This window comes from Rutidosis leptorrhynchoides, chromosome 5 (genome assembly GCF_046630445.1).
Source record: "Rutidosis leptorrhynchoides isolate AG116_Rl617_1_P2 chromosome 5, CSIRO_AGI_Rlap_v1, whole genome shotgun sequence".
Lineage (NCBI taxonomy): Eukaryota > Viridiplantae > Streptophyta > Magnoliopsida > Asterales > Asteraceae > Rutidosis > Rutidosis leptorrhynchoides.
The window spans coordinates 146,022,613-146,041,012 of NC_092337.1; the positions used below are offsets into that span (position 1 = coordinate 146,022,613).

Sequence of the window (18,400 nt, forward strand, 5' to 3'; positions counted from 1 at the left end):
CTTTAAAAAGTGTATAAATACATATTAAAACACTACATGTATATACATTTTAACTGAGTCGTTAAGTCATCGTTAGTCGTTACATGTAAGTGTTGTTTTGAAACCTTTAGGTTAACGATCTTGTTAAATGTTGTTAACCCAATGTTTATAATATCAAATGAGATTTTAAATTATTATATTATCATGATATTATCATGTATGAATATCTCTTAATATAATATATATACATTAAATGTCTTTACAACGATAATCGTTACATATATGTCTCGTTTAAAAATCATTAAGTTAGTAGTCTTGTTTTTACATATGTAGTTCATTGTTAATATACTTAATGATATGTTTACTTATCATAGTATCATGTTAACTATATATATATCCATATATATGTCATCATATAGTTTTTACAAGTTTTAATGTTCGTGAATCACCGGTTAACTTGGGTGGTCAATTGTCTATATGAAACATATTTCAATTAATCAAGTCTTAACAAATTTGATTGCTTAACATGTTGGAAACATTTAATCATGTAAATATCAATCTCAATTAATATATATAAACATGGAAAAGTTCGGGTCACTACAGTACCTACCCGTTAAATAAATTTCGTCCCGAAATTTTAAGCTGTTGAAGGTGTTGACGAATCTTCTAGAAATAGATGCGGGTATTTCTTCTTCATCTGATCTTCACGCTCCCAGGTGAACTCGGGTCCTCTACGAGCATTCCATCGAACCTTAACAATTCGTATCTTGTTTTGCTTAAGTCTTTTAACCTCACGATCCATTATTTTGACGGGTTCTTCGATGAATTGAAGTTTTTCGTTGATTTGGATTTCATCTAACGGAATAGTGAGATCTTCTTTAGCAAAACATTTCTTCAAATTCGAGACGTGGAAAGTGTTATGTACAGCCGCGAGTTGTTGAGGTAACTCTAGTCGGTAAGCTACTGGTCCGACACGATCAATAATCTTGAATGGTCCAATATACCTTGGATTTAATTTCCCTCGTTTACCAAATCGAACAACGCCTTTCCAAGGTGCAACTTTAAGCATGACCATCTCTCCAATTTCAAATTCTATATCTTTTCTTTTAATGTCAGCGTAGCTCTTTTGTCGACTTTGGGCGGTTTTCAACCGTTGTTGAATTTGGATGATCTTCTCGGTAGTTTCTTGTATAATCTTCGGACCCGTAATCTGTCTATCCCCCACTTCACTCCAACAAATCGGAGACCTGCACTTTCTACCATAAAGTGCTTCAAACGGCGCCATCTCAATGCTTGAATGGTAGCTGTTGTTGTAGGAAAATTCTGCTAACGGTAGATGTCGATCCCAACTGTTTCCGAAATCAATAACACATGCTCGTAGCATGTCTTCAAGCGTTTGTATCGTCCTTTCGCTCTGCCCATCAGTTTGTGGATGATAGGCAGTACTCATGTCTAGACGAGTTCCTAATGCTTGCTGTAATGTCTGCCAGAATCTTGAAATAAATCTGCCATCCCTATCAGAGATAATAGAGATTGGTATTCCATGTCTGGAGACGACTTCCTTCAAATACAGTCGTGCTAACTTCTCCATCTTGTCATCTTCTCTTATTGGCAGGAAGTGTGCTGATTTGGTGAGACGATCAACTATTACCCAAATAGTATCAAAACCACTTGCAGTCCTTGGCAATTTAGTGATGAAATCCATGGTAATGTTTTCCCATTTCCATTCCGGGATTTCGGGTTGTTGAAGTAGACCTGATGGTTTCTGATGCTCAGCTTTGACCTTAGAACACGTCAAACATTCTCCTACATATTTAGCAACATCGGCTTTCATACCCGGCCACCAAAAATGTTTCTTGAGATCCTTGTACATCTTCCCCGTTCCAGGATGTATTGAGTATCTGGTTTTATGAGCTTCTCTAAGTACCATTTCTCTCATATCTCCAAATTTTGGTACCCAAATCCTTTCAGCCCTATACCGGGTTCCGTCTTCCCGAATATTAAGATGCTTCTCCGATCCTTTGGGTATTTCATCCTTTAAATTTCCCTCTTTTAAAACTCCTTGTTGTGCCTCCTTTATTTGAGTAGTAATGTTATTATGAATCATTATATTCATAGATTTTACTCGAATGGGTTCTCTGTCCTTCCTGCTCAAGGCATCGGCTACCACATTTGCCTTCCCCGGGTGGTAACGAATCTCAAAGTCGTAATCATTCAATAATTCAATCCACCTACGCTGCCTCATATTCAGTTGATTCTGATTAAATATGTGTTGAAGACTTTTGTGGTCGGTATATATAATACTTTTGACCCCATATAAGTAGTGCCTCCAAGTCTTTAATGCAAAAACAACCGCGCCTAATTCCAAATCATGCGTCGTATAATTTTGTTCGTGAATCTTCAATTGTCTAGACGCATAAGCAATCACCTTCGTTCGTTTCATTAATACACAACCGAGACCTTGCTTTGATGCATCACAATAAATCACAAAATCATCATTCCCTTCAGGCAATGACAATATAGGTGCCGTAGTTAGCTTTTTCTTCAATAACTGAAACGCTTTCTCTTGTTCATCATTCCATTCAAATTTCTTCCCTTTATGCGTTAATGCAGTCAAGGGTTTTGCTATTCTAGAAAAGTCTTGGATGAACCTTCTGTAGTAACCAGCTAGTCCTAAAATCTGGCGTATGTGTTTCGGAGTTTTCGGGGTTTCCCACTTTTCAACAGTTTCTATCTTTGCCGGATCCACCTTAATACCTTCTTTGTTCACTATGTGACCGAGGAATTGAACTTCTTCCAACCAAAATGCACACTTTGAAAACTTAGCGTACAATTCTTCCTTCCTCAATACTTCTAACACCTTTCTCAAATGTTCACCGTGTTCTTGGTCATTCTTTGAGTAAATAAGTATGTCATCAATGAAAACAATGACAAACTTGTCAAGGTATGGTCCACACACTCGGTTCATAAGGTCCATGAACACAGCTGGTGCATTAGTTAAACCAAACGGCATGACCATAAACTCGTAATGACCGTAACGTGTTCTGAAAGCAGTCTTTGGAATATCATCTTCTTTCACCCGCATTTGACGATACCCGGAACGTAAGTCAATCTTTGAATAAACAGACGAGCCTTGTAGCTGATCAAATAAGTCATCGATTCTCGGTAGTGGGTAGCGGTTCTTGATGGTAAGTTTGTTCAACTCTCGGTAGTCGATACACAACCTGAATGTACCATCTTTCTTCTTGACAAACAAAACAGGAGCTCCCCACGGTGATGTGCTTGGTCGAATGAAACCACGCTCTAAAAGTTCTTGTAATTGGCTTTGTAGTTCTTTCATCTCGCTGGGTGCGAGTCTGTAAGGAGCACGAGCTATTGGTGCAGCTCCTGGTACAAGATCTATTTGAAATTCAAAGGATCGATGTGGGGGTAATCCCGGTAATTCTTTCGGAAATACATCGGGAAATTCTTTTGCAATGGGAACATCATTGATGCTCTTTTCTTCTGTTTGTACTTTCTCGACGTGTGCTAGAACAGCATAGCAACCTTTTCTTATTAGTTTTTGTGCCTTCAAATTACTAATAAGATGTAGCTTCGTGTTGCCCTTTTCTCCGTACACCATTAAGGGTTTTCCTTTTTCTCGTATAATGCGAATTGCATTTTTGTAACAAACGATCTCCGCTTTCACTTCTTTCAACCAATCCATACCGATTATCACATCAAAACTCCCTAACTCTACTGGTATCAAATCAATCTTAAATGTTTCTCTAACCAGTTTAATTTCTCGATTCCGACATATATTATCTGCTGAAATTAATTTACCATTTGCTAATTCGAGTACAAATTTACTATCCAAAGGCATCAATGGACAACTTAATTTAGCACAAAAATCTCTACTCATATAGCTTCTATCCGCACCCGAATCAAATAAAACGTAAGCAGATTTATTGTCAATAAGAAACGTACCCGTAACAAGCTCCGGGTCTTCCTGTGCCTCTGCCGCATTAATATTGAAAACTCTTCCACGGCCTTGTCCATTCGTGTTCTCCTGGTTCGGGCAATTTCTAATAATGTGGCCCGGTTTTCCACATTTATAACAAACTACATTGGCATAACTTGCTCCGACACTACTTGCTCCACCATTACTCGTTCCGACACCATTTGTTCCTTTCGTTCTATTAACCCCTGGTCCGTAGACCTCACACTTCGCCGCGCTATGACCATTTCTTTTACACTTGTTTCAAAATTTGGTGCAGAACCCCGAGTGATTCTTTTCACACCTTTGGCATAGCTGCTTCTGATTGTTGTTGTTGTTGCGGTTATTATTGTTGTTGGGATGATTGTTGTAGTTACTGTTGTTGTTGTTGTTGTTGTTGTTGTTGTTGGGCCGTTTGTTGTAGTTGCGATTGATGTTGCGATTGTTGGGATAATTGTTGCGATTATTGTTGTAATTGCTGTTGTTGTTGTATTGGTGATTCTTATCACCGTTTTCCTCCCACTTTCTTTTGACTTGCTTCACATTGGCCTCTTCAGCAGTCTGTTCTTTAATTCTTTCTTCAATCTGGTTCACTAGTTTGTGAGCCATTCTACATGCCTGTTGTATGGAGGCGGGCTCGTATGAACTTATATCTTCTTGGATTCTTTCCGGTAATCCTTTCACAAACACGTCGATCTTCTCTTCCTCATCTTCGAATGCTCCCGAACACAATAGGCACAATTCTGTGAATCGTCTTTCGTACGTGGTAATATCAAATCCTTGGGTTCGTAACCCTCTAAGTTCTGTCTTGAGCTTATTGACCTCGGTTCTGGGACGGTACTTCTCGTTCATCAAGTGCTTGAATGCTGACCACGGTAGTGCGTACGCATCGTCTTGTCCCACTTGCTCTAGATAGGTATTCCACCATGTTAACGCAGAACCTGTGAAGGTATGCGTAGCGTACTTTACTTTGTCCTCTTCAGTACACTTACTTATGGCAAACACCGATTCGACCTTCTCGGTCCACCGTTTCAATCCGATCGGTCCTTCGGTTCCATCAAATTCCAAAGGTTTGCAGGCAGTGAATTCTTTGTAGGTGCATCCTACACGATTTCCTGTACTGCTAGATCCAAGGTTATTGTTGGTATGTAGCGCAGCCTGTACTGCGGCTATGTTTGAAGCTAGAAAAGTACGGAATTCCTCTTCATTCATATTCACGGTGTGTCGAGTAGTCGGTGCCATTTCCTTCAAAATAGTTAAATGGAACAAGTTAATCATACAGAATATTAAGAGTAGTTAATAGTATTTCGTAGCATAACATGAACTCATTTATAAAAGCTTTTTCTTCATATTAGCGTTTTATAAGTTTAAATTCGGGTAGTACCTACCCGTTAAGTTCATACTTAGTAGCTAATATACAATTCAACTACTACAATTCTATATGAAAAACTGATTATAATAATATTTCGCGTTCAAACTTTTACACAATATTTTACAAACTTACAATACCGCTTATTTTACATATAGCATGAAATATAGCACACAATAAATTTGATACAAGATGGTTGTGAAGATAATTCTAGGTAGTACACAAGTCGTTCAGCAAAGGCAATAAAGACACGTAATTCATATGTCCCGAAACAAGTCATTCATTCTGGTTTTACTAGGACTACTTCCCATCCTTGGTCTTGTGGAACATAACCGTTATGGCCGTTGATAAGACAGCGTGTTGTAACGTCGTCAAAGGGACGAGGGTTACGTAATGTCCAACAGTCCCGTAACAATCTAAAAACCTCATTTCTTACCCCAATTAGCGACTCCGTCACTTGTGGGAACGTTTTGTTTAATAGTTGTAGCCCGATGTTCTTGTTCTCACTTTGGTGAGAAGCGAACATTACTAATCCGTAAGCATAACATGCTTCTTTATGTTGCATGTTAGCCGCTTTTTCTAAATCACGAAGTCCAATATTCGGATATATTGAGTCAAAATAATTTCTTAACCCATTGCGTAAAATAGCATTTGGGTTCCGCAATATATGCGTCAAAGTAAACACATCGTAACTTATGGATTTCCCAATGTGATATCCCCCATCTTCCGAACGAAAGCCTTTTATAAACCAAGGCATTCTTGGAACGTTCTTCGAATGTCTTACAAACTGATCTCGCCTTAAATAGTTGTGCCGAAGAATTCTGACCGACTCTAGACAAGATTTCATCAATCATGTCTCCGGGTAGGTCTCTTAAAATATTGGGTTGTCTATCCATTTTGTGTTTTTATACTGTAAAATAGACAAGAGTTAGATTCATAAAAAAAAATACTTATTAATACAAGCAATTTTTACATATATCATAAAGCATAAGCACACTATATTACATATATTACACCACACGAATACAACTATCTTATTCCGACTCGCTTGTTTCTTCTTCTTCGGTTTTAGTTCGTTTTGCCAAGTTTCTAGGGATATATGATGTTCCCCTAATACGAGCCGTCGTGATCCACATTGGTTTAGAAAAACCTGGTGGTTTAGAGGTTCCCGGGTCATTGTTACAACTTAAGGACTTCGGGGGTTGACGATACATATAAAGTTCATCGGGGTTGGAATTAGATTTCTCAATTTTTATGCCCTTTCCCTTATTATTTTCTTTTGCCTTTTTAAATTCAGTTGGGGTAATTTCTATAACATCATCGGAATTCTCGTCGGAATCCGATTCATCGGAGAATTGGTAATCCTCCCAATATTTTGCTTCCTTGGCGGAAACACCATTGACCATAATTAACCTTGGTCGGTTGGTTGAGGATTTTCTTTTACTTAACCGTTTTATTATTTCCCCCACCGGTTGTATTTCTTCATCCGGTTCCGATTCTTCTTCCGGTTCCGATTCTTCTTCCGGTTCCGACTCTTCTTCCGGTTCCTCTTCGGGAACTTGTGAATCAGTCCACGAATCATTCCAATTTACATTTGACTCTTCATTATTATTAGGTGAGTCAATGGGACTTGTTCTAGAGGTAGACATCTATCACATAATATCAAACGCGTTAAGAGATTAATATATCACATAATATTCACATGTTAAAAATATATAGTATCCAACAAAATTTGTTAAGCAATCATTTTTCAAGTAAACACGGTCGAAGTCCAGACTCACTAATGCATCCTAACAAACTCGATAAGACACACTAATGCAAAATTCTGGTTCTCTAAGACCAACGCTCGGATACCAACTGAAATGTCCCGTTCTTATTGATTAAAAACGTTCCATATTAATTGATTTCGTTGCGAGGTTTTGACCTCTATATGAGACGTTTTTCAAAGACTGCATTCATTTTTAAAACAAACCATAACCTTTATTTCATAGATAAAGGTTTTAAAAAGCTTTACGTAGATTATCAAATAATGATAATCTAAAATATCCTGTTTACACACGACCATTACATAATGGTTTACAATACAAATATGTTACAACAAAATAAGTTTCTTGAATGCAGTTTTTACACAATATCATACAAGCATGGACTCCAAATCTCGTCCTTATTTAAGTATGCGACAGCGGAAGCTCTTAATAATCACCTGAGAATAAACATGCTTAAAACGTCAACAAAAATGTTGGTGAGTTATAGGTTTAACCTATATATATCAAATCATAATAATAGACCACAAGATTTCATATTTCAATACACATCCCATACATAGAGATAAAAATCATTCATATGGTGAACAACTGGTAACCGACAATAACAAGATGCATATATAAGAATATCCCCATCATTCCGGGACACCCTTCGGATATGATATAAATTTCGAAGTACTAAAGCATCCGGTACTTTGGATGGGGTTTGTTAGGCCCAATAGATCTATCTTTAGGATTCGCGTCAATTAGGGTGTCTGTTCCCTAATTCTTAGATTACCAGACTTAATAAAAAGGGGCATATTCGATTTCGATAATTCAACCATAGAATGTAGTTTCACGTACTTGTGTCTATTTTGTAAATCATTTATAAAACCTGCATGTATTCTCATCCCAAAAATATTAGATTTTAAAAGTGGGACTATAACTCACTTTCACAGATTTTTACTTTGTCGGGAAGTAAGACTTGGCCACTGGTTGATTCACGAACCTATAACAATATATACATATATATCAAAGTATGTTCAAAATATATTTACAACACGTTTAATATATTTTGATGTTTTAAGTTTATTAAGTCAGTTGTCCTCGTTAGTAACCTACAACTAGTTGTCCACAATTAGATGTACAGAAATAAATCGATAAATATTATCTTGAATCAATCCACGACCCAGTGTATACGTATCTCAGTATTGATCACAACTCAAACTATATATATTTTGGAATCAACCTCAACCCTGTATAGCTAACTCCAACATTCACATATAGAGTGTCTATGGTTGTTCCGAAATATATATAGATGTGTCGACATGATAGGTCGAAACATTGTATAAGTGTCTATGGTATCTCAAGATTACATAATATACAATACAAGTTGATTAAGTTATGGTTGGAATAGATTTGTTACCAATTTTCACGTAGCTAAAATGAGAAAAATTATCCAATCTTGTTTTACCCATAACTTCTTCATTTTAAATCCGTTTTGAGTGAATCAAATTGCTATGGTTTCATATTGAACTCTATTTTATGAATCTAAACAGAAAAGTATAGGTTTATAGTCGGAAAAATAAGTTACAAGTCGTTTTTCTAAAGGTAGTCATTTCAGTCGAAAGAACGACGTCTAGATGACCATTTTAGAAATCATACTTCCACTTTGAGTTTAACCATAATTTTTGGATATAGTTTCATAAAAATCAATTTCTCAGAATAACAACTTTTAAATCAAAGTTTATCATAGTTTTTAATTAACTATCCCAAAACAGCCCGCGGTGTTACTACGACGGCGTAAATCCGGTTTTACGGTGTTTTTCGTGTTTCCAGGTTTTAAATCATTAAGTTAGCATATCATATAGATATAGAACATGTGTTTAGTTGATTTTAAAAGTCAAGTTAGAAGGATTAACTTTTGTTTGCGAACAAGTTTAGAATTAACTAAACTATGTTCTAGTGATTACAAGTTTAAACCTTCGAATAAGATAGCTTTATATGTATGAATCGAATGATGTTATGAACATCATTACTACCTTAAGTTCCTTGGATAAACCTACTGGAAAAGAGAAAAATGGATCTAGCTTCAACGGATCCTTGGATGGCTCGAAGTTCTTGAAGCAGAATCATGACACGAAAACAAGTTCAAGTAAGATCATCACTTGAAATAAGATTGTTATAGTTATAGAAATTGAACCAAAGTTTGAATATGATTATTACCTTGTATTAGAATGATAACCTACTGTAAGAAACAAAGATTTCTTGAGGTTGGATGATCACCTTACAAGATTGGAAGTGAGCTAGCAAACTTGAAAGTATTCTTGATTTTATGAAACTAGAACTTTTGGAATTTATGAAGAACACTTAGAACTTGAAGATAGAACTTGAGAGAGATCAATTAGATGAAGAAAATTGAAGAATGAAAGTGTTTGTAGGTGTTTTTGGTTGTTGGTGTATGGATTAGATATAAAGGATATGTAATTTTGTTTTCATGTAAATAAGTCATGAATGATTACTCATATTTTTGTAATTTTATGAGATATTTCATGCTAGTTTCCAAATGATGGTTCCCACATGTGTTAGGTGACTCACATGGGCTGCTAAGAGCTGATCATTGGAGTATATATACCAATAGTACATACATCTAAAAAGCTGTGTATTGTACGAGTACGAATACGGGTGCATACGAGTAGAATTGTTGATGAAACTGAACGAGGATGTAATTGTAAGCATTTTTGTTAAGTAGACGTATTTTGATAAGTGTATTGAAGTCTTTAAAAAGTGTATAAATACATATTAAAACACTACATGTATATACATTTTAACTGAGTCGTTAAGTCATCGTTAGTCGTTACATGTAAGTGTTGTTTTGAAACCTTTAGGTTAACGATCTTGTTAAATGTTGTTAACCCAATGTTTATAATATCAAATGAGATTTTAAATTATTATATTATCATGATATTATCATGTATGAATATCTCTTAATATAATATATATACATTAAATGTCTTTACAACGATAATCGTTACATATATGTCTCGTTTAAAAATCATTAAGTTAGTAGTCTTGTTTTTACATATGTAGTTCATTGTTAATATACTTAATGATATGTTTACTTATCATAGTATCATGTTAACTATATATATATTCATATATATGTCATCATATAGTTTTTACAAGTTTTAATGTTCGTGAATCACCGGTTAACTTGGGTGGTCAATTGTCTATATGGAACATATTTCAATTAATCAAGTCTTAACAAATTTGATTGCTTAACATGTTGGAAATATTTAATCATGTAAATATCAATCTCAATTAATATATATAAACATGGAAAAGTTCGGGTCACTACAGTCGAGACTATGGTATGCTGACTCATGAATAGGTAGAGACCTTGTATTCATTACACTGGTCCTAAATGCCCCTGTCGTAAGACATGTCACTAAGTACTACGATAGGCTTGAAGATTCTGAATAGACAGCAACGTCCCTTACCCCCGACGCCCGTGCAGTCTGACTACAGGCATACACGTTAATAATGCTAAAAACGAACATATATTTCATAGCATTATCCTTCAAGAAAGACAAGCTTTTAGTTGCAATTGTTCTAATTCCAAGTGATATTCGTTTAAATAATAAAAGGTGAAGACAAAAGACAGAATCGACGATTTGAAGATGCAAATGACCAAAACGCTAAAAAGTACAAAGAACAATCCAAGTGGTTCAAATTATTGATAAGAAACGTCTAAAAATGACAAGAGTACAAGCCGCAAAACGCAAAGTACAAGATATTAAATTATACGAAAAGGCGTTCGAAAATCCGGAACCAACACATGAACTAACTATCAACGTACGACTCAACGGACCTGAAATTACAAGTCAACTATGCACAAGAATATAATATAATATATAATTAATTATATATATTATATTATAAAATATTAAGCAGCCCACGTTTTGGAATCGAGTGATGAGCTGGAAACTAAAGCTCCGCAATCACGGAGCTGTGGGGAAGAAAAATATCGTAGTCGCGGAGCACATAGTAATCAAATTGGCCTATAAAAGGCTGCGCATTCTGCCGAACTCATCATCCCTTTTCTTTCTTTTCTATATACGAAAAATATATTTATAATTATAATTTTAATTTTAATTTAAGTTTAATAATAATTGGGTTATTGTTAGGAATGTTTTATGGGTTTAATGTCGAAACTCTGTCTGTGTAACACTACGCGATTAATACTTATTGTAAGTTAAGTTCAACCTTTTTAAATTAATTTCTCGTAGCTAAGTTATTATTATACTTATTTAAGCCGAAGTAATCGTGATGTTGGACTAATTATTAAAGACGGGGTTATTAGGCTTTGGACCATAATTGGGGTTTGAACAAAAGACCGACACTTGTGGAAATTGGACTATGGGCTATTAATGGGCTTTATATTTAATTAGCTAAATGATATCTTGTTAATTTAATATAAAGGTTAAAATTTGACGTATCTATATATAACCACATACGCTTGACTGGGTACGGTGGGCGGGATATTTATAAATACTAATAATTGTTCATTTGACCGAACACGGGGATGGATTAATAGTCAATGGACTCATTAAAACAGGGGTGGATTACATACAAGGGTAATTGGTGTAATTGTTAACAAAGTATTAAAACCTTGAATAACACACAGTCGATAAACTAGTGTATTCATTAAACAAAGTATTAAGACCATGTTACAGTTTGAATCCCCAATTAGTTGGAATATTTGACTTCGGGTATAAGGATAATTTGGCGAAGACCCTCGCACTTTATAATTATGACCGATGGACTATTATGGACAAAACCAGATGGACTTATCAAATAATCCAGGACAAAGGACAATTAACCCATGGTAATAAATTAAAATCAAAACGTCAAACATCATGATTACGGAAGTTTAAATAAGCATAATTCTTTTATTTTATATCTCATCGTACTTTTATTTATCGTCATATTGTATATCGTACTTTTATTTATTGTCATTTAATTTACGCTTTTAATTAAGTTATATTTAATATTTAATATCGACAGCCAATGGGGCTTTGCCTCATTGGTCACCATGTTAACATGGTGTTCGAGGAGACCAAGGGTTCGAGTCTCGGGGGGGGGGGGGGGGGGGGATTTTCGTGAATTAACTCTAACCACTAACATTGCCTTTCAAAAAAAAAAAAAAAAAAAAAAAAAAAAAAAAAAAAAAAGACTTAAAATCGACAAACCGGTCATTAAACCCCCCTTTTATAATAATATATATATATATATATATATATATATATATATATATATATATATATATATATACATACATACAAATATAGTTAATAAAAATATAGTGTAAATTCAGCCAGCTCCCTGTGGAACGAAATGGACTTACTAAAAACTACACTACTCTACGATTAGGTACACTGCCTATAAGTGTTGTAGCAAGGTTTAGGTATATCCATTCTATAAATAAATAAATAACTTGTGTAAAATTGTATCGAAATTAATAGTATTTTGTAATAAAATATAATCTATTTCGTACCTGTTCGCTTTAACATCGAGTATTCTTGGTGCCGATGCCAGGGAAAACGCCAAAGCGAAACGCTATATATAAAAAAAAAATATTTAGTTTTTAAGCTATTTTTGTAAAAATATTTTTATATAAGTTTTAAATATTAAAAACAAAAATATAAAAAAGGACAAATATATATCTATATTTTTAAGTGTTAATTTAAAAAGTTTTTATTTTTATTTTAGTTGCAAAAACTAATAATTAATTTTTGTTAAAATATAAGTTATACTTAAATTATATTTTCTAAAAATTAAAATCAGAAAAAGAAAATAAAAAATCAAAGTAAAAAAAATATATCTGAAACTGCCCGAACCAGTTTAACCTGCGCGAATTCTGAACCTGCATTACTCCGCAGTCGCGGAGCCTTTTAGGCACAAACAAACCGCAGTCGCGGAGTTGTCTGACAGGTCAAACCTCAGACTGCATTTATTACGAAATTAGGGTTATTTAATTTATTATTATTATTATTAATTAGGGTTTAATTAAATTAATAATTGGTTTTAGTTTTAGTTAATTTTGTATTTTAAGTTTTAATTAGTTCTCTTAATTTATAAATTAGTACAATTTTAATAAATAATATAAAAATTGTATTTTTATAAAAATTGTATTTTTATAACTTTAAGTTTTATTTTTATATATTTTGTATTTTTTAATCGGTTAATTCGTAATTTGTATATTTATCGTTCGTAATTAGTACTAAACTTAGTTTTTGCCGTAGTATTTTATATTTCTAATTTTTAGGCTTTTCCGTAAAATCCCTTAAGTACTTTTTCTTTAGATTAAGATTTAGGCGCTTTAAAATTTTACGACGCTGTTTTAAGATTTAAGTGCCTTTTTAAGTAATTGTTGTAGTTCCTTTAGAATTTTAATACCTTTAGGCGCAACTTTTAAGTTTTTAGTTTTTATTTTTTAGACTTTTAAGTTTCGACGCTCTACTTTCTTATTATTATTTTTCGACTTTTTGTTTTTCGACGTTTATTTTCGACCTCTTGTTTTTCGACGCGCTGTTTCTTTCTCATTTCTGCGCTCTAGTTTTTAGGACATAGATTTTTATCTTCTTTAACTTTCGACGAAAAATTATTTTAAGCGGTTAAATTGATAGACATCCAAATTTTCTGGTTCGTAGTAATAGTTGGATTTGTTAGTGGCGATTTGTGGATTTCTGATTTAAAGGGTCCTGGCTACCTGCTGCATCCATTGGCTATTCGAAACGTGGGCAAAATCAGAAAAGTCTATTAATTTGATAACTTATATAATTTTTATCTTTATAAGTAATAGGATATTCAGTGAATGCACCGAGCAAAACGTTCACCACCTTTCATACGTTCACCACATGTAACTCGATCAAGACATCTAGCCAATATTGTCGCCGTTGATTTTTCTTTAGAATCATCATCTAGTCGAACGCGTACTCCAATTCAAATTTCTGATAATCCATTTTTTGAACCCGACCTCACAATTGAGAACCCGGAGGATATTCAAGGACAATTCAGAGATCCTGAACCACTAATCATTCCTCCTGAACCATAAATTACTCATCCAGAGATTGTCGAGGAAGAAAACATTAAATAATAATCCTCTAGTGATTCAGATTCAACAAATTCAATCATGGAAAATCAGGAACATCTAAGTATGGAGGATCGAATGAGAGCCACACGCACCGACCAAGGACATGCCATTACTCAACCAGACATTAATGCACCAGATTATGAAATCAAAGGACAAATCCTACACATGGTAACTAATCAATGCCAATTTAGTGGTACGCCAAAAGAAGATCCAAACGAACATCTTCGAACCTTTAATAAGATCTGTACTTTATTTAAAATCAGAGAAATTGAGGATGAACAGATCTATCTCATGTTATTTCCCTGGACTTTAAAGAGAGAAGCCAAAGATTGGTTAGAATCGTTACTTGAAGGAGCGATTGATACATGGGATGTTTTAGTTGAGAAATTTCTTAAAAGATTCTTTCCAGCATCTAAAGCCGTGAGACTTCAAGGAGAAATTGTTACGTTCGCACAAAATCCAAATGAAACATTATATGAGGCATGGACAAGATTCGAAAAGTTGTTGAGAGGATGTCCTCAACACGGTTTAAACACTTATCAAATAGTAAAAATATTCTACCAAGGTGTCGACGTTGCTACACGAAAAGACATCGACACATCAGCTGGTGGTTCCATTATGAAGAAAACCGCAACTGAAGCTCAAAAAATTATTGATAACACAGCCTCCCACTCACATGAGTGGCATCAAGAAAAAGATATCTTTCGTTCATCTAAAGCGGCTAGAGCCGATTCTAGCCATGACTTTGATTCCATTTCCGCAAAGTTAGATGCTTTCGAGAGACGAATCGAAAAGATGACTAAAGATATACACGTAATACGAATTAGTTGTGAGCAGTGTGGAGGACCACATTTGACAAAAGATTGTCTCAGTGTTGAACAAACAATGGAACAAAGAGAGAATGTTTCATACATGAACTAAATTCCTGGAAATAATTATCAAAATAATTATCAACCGCCAAGACCAAACTACAATCAAAATCAGAATTATAACTGAATTGTTCCATACAAAACCAACAAGGTCCTAGCAATCAACAAGTATCTAATAATACTTACAACCAGCAAAGACCTATTTTTCCAAATAAACCACTACAAACCGATGATAAAAAGCCAAATTTAGAAGATATGATGTAGAAGCTAGTTGAATCTCAAACTCATTTATTCACATCTCAGAAATAAACTAATGAACAAAATGCTCAAGCATTTAGAAATCAACAAGCTTCTATACAAAATCTGGAACAAGAAGTGAGTAACCTAGCAAGGTTGATAGGTGAAAGAAAACCAGAGAGTCTACCTAGTGATACAAATGCTAACCCCCGAAATGAAACAGCTATATCCATTACCACAAGAAGTGGTATTACACTTAAACCACCTGAAATACCTGTAATTTCTGATGACTCTATTCATACTACACAAGCACCACAGCCTGAGCAAGAGAAGGAAACAGAACCGGTAGTTGAAAAGGTTAATGAAGATAACACAGTTAAGGCTAAACCTTATGTTAAACCATACCAACCACCGCTTCTTTACCCACGTAAAATGAGAAAAGAAAGACTTGAAGCCGAGAAATCCAAATTCTTGGATATGTTTAAACAAATTAATGTCAACCTTCCTTTCATTGATGTGATTTCAGGAATGCCAAGATATGCTAAATTCCTGAAAGATCTAATCACAAATAGAAAGAAAATGGAAGAACTCTCGGCTGTTACAATGAATGCTAATTGTTCTACAGTGTTGTTGAATAAGATACCGGAATAATTATCTGACCCAGGAAGTTTCACAATTCCATATTTTCTGGGTAGTCTTAGTTCAATAGAAGCATTGGCAGACTTAGGTGCTAGTATAAATTTAATGTCATATTCATTATACACTAAACTAGACCTAGGAGAATTGAAACCAACACGAATAAGCATACAACTAGCTGATCGATCAATAAAATATCCTAGAGGGATAATGGAGAACATGCTAGTTAAAGTTGGTATTTTAGTATTTCCAGTAGACTTTGTTATTCTGGACATGAACAAAGATTCTCGAGTTCCTCTTATATTAGAAAGACCATTCTTAAACACGGCTAAAGCAATAATAGACGTGTTTGGTAAGAAACTAACCCTAAGTATAGAGGACGAGAGTGTTACCTTTTCTGTTGATAGAGCCATTCAACAACCGAAATCTGCAGACGATACATGTTATTATGTTCAAACTATAGATTCACATGCAGAATTGTTTCAAGAATTTCCAAAATTACAAGGAACATGAGAATGTTCTTTAGGAGAAGGAAATCAACCAATTGATGAAGCTGAAATGTTAGCTACACTTATGGCTAATGAATACGAACCAACAATATAAGAACTTCAAATGCTGAAAGAGGAAGACAGATATCGATACAAATCATCGATAGAAGAACCACCAACATTAGAGTTAAAGCCACTTCCAAACCATTTGGAATACACTTATTTACATGGTAAATCTGAATTACCTGTAATAATCTCATCTTCTCTTACGAAAAATGAAAAATCTCAACTTATTTCTGTGCTAAAAGCTCATAAACCAGCTATTGCATGGAAGATTCATGACATTAAAGGCATAAGTCCTTCGTATTGCACACATAAAATCCTTATGGAAGAAAATCATAAAACCTATGTGCAAAGCCGACGAAGACTAAATCCTAATATGCAAGATGTTGTTAAGAAAGAAATTATTAAACTGCTCGATGCAGGTTTAATTTATCCAATCTCTGATAGTCCATGGGTAAGCCCAGTTCAATGTGTACCTAAGAAGGGTGGCACCATTGTCATCACAAATGAAAAAGATGAGCTTATTCCTACTAGGACTGTAACAGTATGGCGTGTTTGTATTGATTATAGAAAATTAAATGATGCCACCAGAAAAGATCACTTTCCCTTACCTTTCATTGATCAAATGTTGGAAAGATTAGCTGGGAACATTAACTATTGTTTTCTTGACGGTTTCTCCTGATACTTTCAAATTCCAATCGCACCCGAGGACCAAGAGAAAACCACCTTCACGTGCCCTTATGGTACTTTTGCTTACAAACGCATGCCATTTGGATTTGCAACAACCCTGCAACCTTTCAAAGGTGCATGATGGCGATTTTTCACGACATGATAGAAGAATGCATGGAAGTTTTCATGGATGACTTTTCAGTCTTCGGTAATACTTTTGAAACATATCTAATTAATCTTGAACGAATGCTTATTAGAAGTGAGCAATCAAATCTAGTATTTAATTAGGAGAAATGCCATTTCATGGTTAAATAAGGCATCGTTCTTGTTCATAAAATTTCAAATGAAGGAATTGAAGTAGATAGAGCTAAAGTAGATGTAATTGCTAAACTTCCACATCCCACCAATGTTAGAGGAGTTAGGAGTTTTCTAGGGCATGCCAGTTTTTTCTGACGTTTCATAAAAGATTTTTCTAAAATTGTCACTCCTATGAATAAAATCCTTGAAAAGGATGCTCCATTTATCTTTTCAGATGAATGCATTAAATCTTTTAATATTCTTAAATAAAAACTCACTAATGCACCGATCATGATAACTCCAAATTGGAATCTACCATTCGAACTCATGTGCGATGCAAGTGATTTTGTAATGGGAGCCGCTTTAGTTCAAAGAATTGAAAAACGATTTCAACCTATTTATTACGCTAGTAAGACGTTACAAGGAGCACAAACGAATTATACAACTACTAAAAAAGAACTCCTTGCTATCGTCTTTGATTTTGACAAATTTCGTTCATATCTCGTTCTAGCTAAAACGGTGGTCTATACTGACCATTCTGCTATTAGATACCTATTTTTAAAACAAGATGCCAAACCACGATTAATCCGTTAAATCTTACTCTTACAAGAGTTCGATATTGAAATCAGAGATAAAAAGGGAGCAGAAAATCTCACCGATGATCATCTTTCTCGTCTTGAAAATCCTGAATTAGAAGTTCTAAATGAATCGGCCATACAAGACAAATTTCCTGATGAATATCTCTTGAAAATTGATTATAATGAAATTCCATGGTTTGCAGTCTATGCAAACTACTTAGTATGTGGATTCCTTGAAAAAGGGTTGTCGTACCAAAAACGAAAGAAATTCTTTAGTGATATAAAACACTATTTTTTGGAAGATCCACATTTATTCAAAAGTTGTCCCGATGGAATAATAC

At 34.5% G+C, this 18,400-nt stretch overlaps 1 non-coding gene across 1 annotated transcript; it reads right to left on the reverse strand.

Annotated features, from left to right (window-relative positions):
• Positions 1–14,645: 14,645 nt before the first annotated feature.
• Positions 14,646–14,752, reverse strand: LOC139851056 (small nucleolar RNA R71). The gene has a single exon (XR_011760419.1). It is a non-coding gene; the product is annotated as a small nucleolar RNA R71 (small nucleolar RNA).
• Positions 14,753–18,400: the final 3,648 nt, after the last annotated feature.